Source organism: Montipora foliosa, chromosome 1 (genome assembly GCF_036669935.1).
Source record: "Montipora foliosa isolate CH-2021 chromosome 1, ASM3666993v2, whole genome shotgun sequence".
Lineage (NCBI taxonomy): Eukaryota > Metazoa > Cnidaria > Anthozoa > Scleractinia > Acroporidae > Montipora > Montipora foliosa.
In genome coordinates, this window is record NC_090869.1 from 28716267 (window position 1) to 28726266 (window position 10000).

A 10000-nucleotide genomic window follows, 5' to 3' on the forward strand; every position below is an offset into this window, starting at 1 on the left:
TTGTAAATGGAAAACGCCCCAGGTGCCTAAGACAATGATTGGTCTCAGTTTTGCATCTGATAGCCTGAAACGTTCGCGCAATCAGATGCGCACCAGTGTTAAACTCAGCCAGGTGATTTCTAACCTGAGCCAGCGATTTTAATGTCTTTTGTGTTTTTTTGTTTTTTGTAGCTGTATCAGGGGTTTTGCCTGCTCTGCCTGCAAGCGGCGTCGGCGTGAATGGCAGGCCCTGCGTGCACACTGGGATCCGGGCCGGCTGGTAACCTGCATACTGAAAGGAAGGAATGAAATGTCCAATACTGGCAAACTCGCAATCTTTTTTTTCAAATAAAACGAACTTTTTCTTATTTTTAAAGTAATGTTTAGACTGGAGTATATGCCATTTCAGAATTGCGCAGGGAACTGGGGGGAGTTTGCAATTTTAACCAATCGATAAAATGACACCATCACATGAAAGATAACATTGAGATTGGCCATCTGTCCAAGTTTGATGCTTTTAGGTCGAACAGAAACCAAGTTACGGACTGGAAAACATAGTTAAAGATCCATAAAAACGTCTCTAATTTTGAGGCTGCGTCCCCCAAATCAATTTAAACTCTTAAAATATTTTACGGTTTCCGTAATATTTATAAAAATAGGCAAACTGAAACTGATTTTCACCTTAACTACAGTAAATAGTAGGTCCATGACAGGATTTTCCTTTTGTCCCAAATTTGATATAATTTTTGTGGTAGAGCACTGTAAATGCACTCTACACTTCGTCACCGGGTTGTAAGAGTGTAAGAGTGTACGTCCGTGGTGCCGATAGGCCCGCAACGCGTGCATAAGTCACGAAAATAAACAGGTCTGTTGGAAGCGTGCTTGACTTTTAACAAAATGAGCCACGAAATCGGCACGAATTTGTGACGCTGATGAACAATAAAGCAGCTGCTATTTCCAAAACGATGGAATTACCTGGTGATAATCAAGAGAGAGAGTGTGATCTTTGTCTTGAATTCGCACATTTCTTGTCAAACTTTATAACACTTGCAAGAAAAAAAAACAAAACTAGAAAAAACAAAAACCCGGTATTTTGCCATCATTTTGACAAAGATGTATCATTTGTTTCGCGAGTAAACACGCAAGGGAACTTGATCACGGCGCACGCTGAATTCGATGTTACTTTCGATTTTGCGATTTACTTCTGCAGCCAAAAGTACAATAGAAAATTTGAACGTAGCAAAAATCTCCCAAACTGTGTTTCGCTTATGGTAACTTTTTATATTCGCGATTCAAAATTAATGGTGTTTTCATGTCCCAAATTTTGTTGCTGATGGTAAAATATTTTATTCTCGACCGACCTTCCTGAAAACTTCCTTCTCCTCTTCCTAAAAAGTGTACATCAATATTTATTTACTTTTGCATCAATATTTGTTTTGCACAAAGCAGGCTCAAAAAATCTGTACCTTGCTACTTAGTTCGCATTTTTGAGCGTTAAAATTGAATTTTCAGTCCTATGGTTCTGTTACAAAGTGGCCACCCCGCCGGACAGGGCTTAACTTCAGTGAACATTTGTATAAGAAAGTTGTCAGACGCTAAGAGTGCACGCTTAATTAAACTTGTGGTAAAAAGAGACGTTGTAAGAGAACTTGAAAATGATCAACATGTCAGCCTCGAAGCCAATGTTTCTCGATTCCCTTTTATTTCCTTCAATCTTTTTGGGTTTAGTATTTTGCTAGTGACCACATGTCTTCTCAGGGGACTATTTACCTAAGACATCTACCATGGTACTATAATGATATACGGTACCACAACATATTACGCAACTTAAATCTCCTGGAAGACAAAACGCAGCACAGCTGACAATATGAAATTAAACGCTGTGTTACTGCTCTACCACAGGTACGCATTGCGTGCCTAATTTTTAAGAGTTCATATGGTTTTGGGGGACGCAGCCTCAAAATTAGAGACGTTTTTGTATGGATTTTAAACTATGTTTTAGAGTTCGTAACTTGGTCTCTGTAAGACCTAAAAGCATCAAACTTGGACAGATAGCCAATCTCAATGTTATCTTTCATGTGATGGTGTCAATTTATCGATTGGTTAAAATTTGAAACTCACCCCAGTTCCGCGAGGCTGCGCAATACCGGAATAGCCTGTAAGGTTACTATTTTGAACATTGCAGATACATGTAAAATGGGAACAAAAGTAAAAACACTAGGAGGAGGGTTGACTCGGTGCTGCAGAAAGCGAAGACTCCAAAAACGAGGTCCGAAGGTCAAAGCATAAAGAATAAAAATTAGCGAAATAAGCTTCACACAACGTTTCGATGTCGCCATGACAAATATTTTTTTGTCACTTGAAAATGACAATGATGTCATCGAAACATTGGGTAACACTTATTTCGCTAATTTTTATTCTTAAATGCTTATCTAAATCTATTCTAAGACCCCAGAAACACGAAACGAACATCTTTGTTGACGAACCCTAATTTTACAAGTTGGAACGTGTGAGTCCCGTCCCAAAGCAATTGAAATTGTTTTGGCAAAAAAGGAAATTTCGAACCATCGCTTGAACAGGGACAGCTCAAAGGAAACTTATAACGCGTTCAAACTACGTTTCCGCTGAGTGAGCATGAGTGAGCATGGCGCTTGGACGTGTATTTCTTAGCTCATCTAAAGTTTTAATATTTTTATCGTCTTATTATCTCTTGAGTTCTGAAAGTAGTTCGATACAGTACAGTACTACTACGATTATACCAGCTTCTATTCAGCAATTTCGACGGTCGCTGAAAAGGATTCCTCAAATTATGTGTTCGATTGCCCTTGGTCTTGTGGCCGCCATTTTGTTTGTTCTCCACATGCATAAGGCTTCTTCTCGTCAAGGCTGCAATATTATGCGAATTCAACCAGCTGCTTCCAACAGGTTCGTTTATTTATTTCTGGTGACATCTCGTTAAATCCTGGCCCGCTTACCAGGTTTCAGTCCGCGAAGTCGAAAGGTATTTCAGATCGACTTTACCCAATTCTACATGGAGAACTGTCGTCTCTCAAAGGCCTTAAAATAGGTCACTTGAACGTTAATGGTCTTCTAGGCAAGATTCATGATGTTAAGGTATTATTACTCGCCTTAAAATTCGATGTTTTGCCTATCACTGAAACTCATCTCCAATGCAGAACTAAGGATGCGGATATTTATATCCCTGGCTACAAAATTACTAGACGTGACAGGACGGATGGTCGGAAAGGTGGAGGATCTTTAATTTATTTTTCTGAAGACCTAAATGCACACGATTCGAGCGAATTTCCTCTAATTCGTCTTTAGAAGCCACTTGGATTGATTTATCTCTCCATCCCCAGCGACTGTTGATTGGTTCAATCTACAGACCCCTGACTGCCCTTCTTTCTTCGATGAGTTTTCCTTGGTAATGGAACATTTATGGCGAAAACGTTCCAACATCATCTTATTGGGCGACTTCAATGATAATTTATCATCCTCGTGTGACCCTTCTTTGAAAAGGAAATTTACGAACCTACTTTGTAAATTTAATTTAAAGAACGTTATCGTCGTTCCCATCAGAATCACCGGCGATTCATCTTCTCTGATTGACTTGATTGTTAGCTCTGTTCCCTCCAAGATTTCTGGTCATGGTACCTGCAATCCTGGGATATCCGATCACCACCTGGTTTATGCTACTGTAAATTTGAGAGGGATTTCTGAGAAACCTTAATTAAAGCTAGCCCGGGATTTTAAAAGAGTTGACACCAAAGCTCTTCAACTTGAACTTGATTCTGCTCCATGGTTTATCTGTGATAACTTTGATGATATTGATGATTGTGTCTGGGCATGGGAAACCATATACAAGTACATCATCGACCAACATATTCCTCTTAGAATGGCTAACGTTAGATCTAATAGTTTGCCCTGGATGACCTCGTCCCTTAGAAAAGAGCTGAATAAGAGATACAATCTTCTCCTTAAAGCCCAAAAAACACCAAGAGGATCTCCGGAGTGGTTGGCTTACAAGAAACAAAGAAATTATTGTACTAAATTGTTAATATCAACGGAAATTTCTTACTGGAATAGCAAACTCATCAATGCTAAATGCAGTAAAGAATTTTGGAGCCTAGTCAGATCCTTCCAAGGCAACAGTAAGTGCTCTAGCATTGGCCCAGTGAAGTCCCAATCTGGTTCACTTTTAACCGACAATCTTTCAAAAGCAAATGAATACCAATATATGCTCAACTCTGGCCCTGGATCTTTCCACTTAACTAGTCAATCACATTTACAGACTTACCCCTACCTTACAGTTTATTTACCGTCAATAGAGAGCTCCTATCCTATTGTTTCAAGCACTACATCAAAGTGGGAAAAGCTTGTGGCCCTGATAAAATCACTGGCAAAGAACTGCAAATGCTGGGTGATGTCTTCATTGATAACTTTCTTAACATTGCAAAGAAGAGCTTTGATGATTGCATGTTTCCATCGCAATGAAAGACAGCAGAGGTTCACTGTATCCATAAAAAGGGTAGTATTCTGGACTGTGGAAATAATCGTCAACTTTCACTTCCAAATATACCAAGCAAGTTATTGGAACGCATTGTTTGTTTTCAACGTGATTCTTTTCTGAAGCAACACAATCTAGTTACTGCCTCTCAATGGGGCTTCAGAAAGGGTAGATCTTCTGAGTTGCTGCTTCTTAGCATGACAGACAAATGGAGGCTTGCTTTAGATGAAAGAAAATCTATTGGCATAATCTTTATTGACTTCCAAAAGGCCTTTGACTGTGTCTCGCATCAAATTTTACCTCAAAAACTCCAGGCTTCAGGTCTATGTGGTGACTCATTTGACTGGATTGTTAATTACCTAAATAACTGCTACCAGTTCAGCCAGTTTGTGTCCATTAATGGTACGAATTCTGAGAAAATGAGATTAACCTCTGGCGTAGCCCAAAGTTCCTTGTTGGGCCCAGGACTTTCAGCATCTTTACAAATGACCTGCCTTTGTCCCTTGACTCAAAGATAGAAATGTTCGCTGACGACTCCACTGCCTATATTATTGAAAACTCCATTGACTCCATTTCAATCCAAATTCAAAATCTCTTGCATCAACTATTTACCTGGTCTAAATTTAACTCCATGTTCATCCATCCAGCCAAGTCTGAAGTAATGTTCATCTCAAAAACACCATTCATCGGTCCAATCAGACCCATCACTATAGACAATAAACCCATCAATTGTGTTTGCAGTTCATTTTGCTTAGGAGTAAAACTTGATAACAAACTTAACTGGTCTCCTCACATCAAAATGGTTACTTCAAACTTTAACGCAAATATTTCTAAACTTAAACAGATGAAGACCTTCAACCGATCCTCTTTGGAATCTATTTATTTCCGTCTAAGGTATCTTGCCAAGTGTGACTTATTGTATATCTCTGTGGGGATCTCCTAACTTGTTGGCTGACCTCGAGGACTTGCATATCCGTGCTGCCAGACTGATTCACAATATCAGCATATCTACCTCCAAACATGAAGTTCTCAGCATGGCAAAATGGTCATCTATGCATTACATGTATAAGAGAAGACTTTCCTGTATTGCATACCAGGCTTTTCATAACTTATCTCCTGATGACATCAACAATTTATTTACAAAGCATGAACCTTCATACAATTTCACTTATCGTGCTAGCATTGTTTGGAACTGCTTACCTAGCCCGCAGTTAAAGTCCAAGACTAGCTACTCCTCTTTCAAGGCTAGCATTGGCCAAATTACTTTCGGCACGAACTCGATTGCAACTAATAATATCATTGATGAATTTATGTATTGTTGATATCTATTTTATTATTAGTTACTTTGATTAGTCATCCTTTATCTTTTAATGCATTTAACTTTAATATATCTATTGTTAGATAGTCATCTAAGTGGATACCACTACTCTCTGCAGTACGAACCAGCCAAAGCAAGCAAACGGAAAAACCGACAACGCAACATCCTCTGACAACCCTCCTTTTAGCAAGAACACCAGTACCAACATCGGATACAAATTGCTCTTTCCCAAAAATCATAAGCTCAGAAAAATCTTCAACCGAAACACCATCAAGATCAGTTACAGCTGCATGAACAACACGAAACAAATAATCGACAACCATAACAAACGCATCCTAACTGCACCTATACAGACTGATGATACCGCCGCCGCCCCCGCCGCTACCATTAATTAGGGAGCTTACGAAACGAAGACGCCGATGGCAACGACAACGCTACAAAACAATAGCTTTATTGAGCAAAAACAATGGCTCTGCACGCTCTGCACGTGCGTTTTACATTTTGGTACATTTCTTTGCCGTCATCTCCTAAATGACGACGTGAAATGACAAATTCAAGGTTCTGTGGAGGACGTTAGCACATGACGATGAATTTTCAGTTCTCTCTCTACGCTTCCAACCGAATCATACCAGTTTAATTCCTCGACAGTTACTACACATTTTTAACGCGAAACGACATGAAATAGTTTCGTAGTGATATGAATAACGCGAACTTGTATTTTTAAATGAAGTCCTCGTAGCCGTCGTCGTCCTCGTTTCGTAAGCTCCCTAATAACAACAAGACACGCAACTGCCGACAAAGGAACACATGCCCGCTCGACGGAAACTGCCTGCAATCATCAGTAATATACCAAGCCACCGTTACACGCAAAGACAACAACACGACAGAAACGTACATCGGACTCGCAGAGAACGACTTCAAAACAAGGTACAGAAACCACACCGCATCATTCCGCCACCCTAAATACAGAACCTCCATCGAACTCAGCAAGCATATCTGGACCCTCAAAGACAACAACATCGAACACTTTATTTCCTAGCGCATTCTCTCATCGCACTCGCCGTACAACAGCTCAAGTAAAAGATGTAACCTCTGCCTCAAAGAAAAATTTCTAACCACCTGCAGACCCGAACTATCAACACTAAACAAACGTAATGAACCCGTGTCTTCTTGCCGCCACAGAGACAAAGCCCTCCTACGCAACAACTAAACTGTCAATTTCGCGCTGCATAAATTAGACAAATTATATTGTATATAAGCGATGGTAAAATTTATTCTCATTAAATCCCCTGATGAGTGGGCGACCACGAAACTGGCTTGTAGGGATTAACTTGTAGTTTTACTTGTTTACTGGTTTAAAACTATGCGGAGAAAGTAGAACTTAGCAAATGCTCTTGATATCCAAAAAGAAAATTGGGGGTAACCATGCATTTTTTAGAGACAATCAAGCTTTAATTTGGAAACGAAAGCCATAGACTGCTTTGAATTTTAAAATATATTAATAATTTATATTTGAAAAATGCGTTGTTACCTCTTATCTTCTTTTTTGATTTAAATAACTCTTGTTAAGATCTGCTTCTCCCGCATATTCATAAACCGGGCAAAAACACCTTCGAATTTGTATAGGCACCGTCAAAAACGAACTCCCTTGTTTTATTGCTGGAAATTGGCTCCGTGGTAGGACAGGTTTTATTTTTAAATATATTTCCCTTAGAAACTAGCTTTCACTTAGCTGGGCGTGCCTCGCCTTTTATACGTGTCCCAGTCAAAAACAAATTGAATTATAGACAAAGTTTCAAACTGTCCTGGGGGTTAATTAGGGGGTCAGGCGAATTTCCAGTTATTCAGAGCTTGTGTTCCTATTTTGCAAGAGACATTATTCCCACGTAGAAATTCGTCGCCAACTATTCGTAGCTTAATGCTACGGAAACCGAGATAACTCCCGGTGGGATGAATCACGTGGCCTAAAAATAGAGTCAGTTTACTCCAGTCCATGCAAAAAGCAAACGATGCGACAACATGCATCAGTTGTTTCTTTTTGAAATAACAATTAATTGACGAACATCAAATAATACAAAAAAAAATACAAACAAAAAGATCATGTAACATACATTCAGTGTAAGCGTTGACTAAGAACAAGGCCGCTGCTATTTCTAAAGCAAGATGAAATGTTACAATAATGAAAACAAAGTAATAAAGCAGTTACCAACCTGGGAGCATCTACATGGTCGCGTATCGTAGGTGCATGATAACTTACAAGAGTGATTTGGCTGACTTGAAAGCGTTTACTTGTAATAGTGATTGTCACATGTGGGGTTCCGCAGCACTGGAAACATATTTCCAACATCGCGGAGAGAGAGAGAGTACGGCGTTGTGACGAAATGACGAGGTAATTACTCCTTTCAAGCTAAGTTTTCCGCTCTTAATTATAATAATATGATGAAATAGACAAGCGACAAACTCACTTATTTAAACCCATTTCTGTAACCCTAGAACTTCTTTTGGTTAAAAGACGCGAATGATGCAAGAAGTCGTTCCCAGTGTAAAATCCATATTTTAGAAGTGGAGCAAGCAGTGCGAGAAATTCAATGTTTGAATGAGGATTCCATGGACAATGAATAGAATATACAGCCTGGGATCGCCCCGTGAAGGTAGGCTAAGACAGTCTTGGATCCTGGATTCCATTGTCCTTAATTCCCACTCCATACACTTAGGATTCCTGACGTGCCCAGATTTCAGATTTTAGCGGGACTCCATATTCTAAGGACAGGATTCCAGATTCCAAACTATGCATTCTAGACTAAACATAAAAAAAATCTGCATTACGGAATAAGGGATAGGTTTTAAAGCGACGACGACAGCTACTGCAACGTCACAAAACAAGAACACCGCCGGTTAAAAAAAAATTGGGGCATTGCGGGTACGGCACTCAATTTAGTGCATTTCTTTGAGGTATTCCGGCCACAAAACAAGAGCGTGAGCATAGATCAATGAAACGTTCATTTTCAACGTTCACTTTAAAACCGTTTGTACCAATTCCGCTATATGCTAGTTCGTTTGCTTTATGTAACGTTACCAAGATGGACTAATCGCCAAATTCTTATGATGCACAATGTTACATTCCGAAGAGGCGTTTTCGCCGACGCAAATTTCCCTTTCGTAAACGGTCGTTCCTTTACCATATAATCATGAGTCCGTTAGTTTATTATGACCAAGTTCATCTGTATGCCAAAAATCTTGAACAGGACAAATACCAACAGATGATAAAAGCTTTTGATGATATTGGAAAAAATGTTGCTTATGATCCATTGGTTCACAGCAATGATAACATCACTCCTGTGGAAGATCTGATTGATGATGGCTCCCAAAAATTCGTAATATTTGACGATTATGTTACCGAAAAAAATCGAAAACCATTGATCGATTACTTTATAAAAGGACGGCATAAAAATTGCTCTGTGCTTTATTTGACTCAATCATATTATGGTTGTCCAAAAGACATCAGATTAAATTGTTCACATTTTTGTATATATGATTTTCCAAGCACCAATGAACGAAGTTTGATATCACGAGAACTTGGTGCCAGCAAAGATCAATACACCAAAGCGACCGAAATGCCATATTCCTTTTTGTATGCCGATAAACCTAGAAAAATCATTAAACGAAACTTTTATGGAATGATCTAAGATAATATCTAACCAAATAATATATATAGTGCATGAGCCAGGGTGTTGTGAGTACCACCTAGGGGGACAAAGGCTAACACTACTTTTTGAAAAGTAAATTACCTGTAGTTAACAAATATATGTGATAGCAATCTGTCACTCTTAGCTATGCCGAGATTTTAAGTAAGTAAGTAAGTAAGTAGTGAAATTCGTCAAATTTCGCATTTTGTTTACAATCACTTTGAAAACGTGTCAGTTTTTGCTTTTAAGAACCAGAAATTACTTGAAAATATTTGAATATGATAAAGAAAATATTTTAATGATGTTTTATGCAAAAATATGCCAGAGCGTGCGCTAATGGTAGCATCCGCTGACCACCTGATAAAACGCTTCTATGGAAAGCCACGAGGTAAGAACTAATGAATCATTTGCAATTTTCGTACTGTTATTGATGTGAAAAACAAGTCTAAAATATGTCTTTTAAAAGAATTTGCACTAGAGCATAGAACTAGATGATTATATAACCAAAAA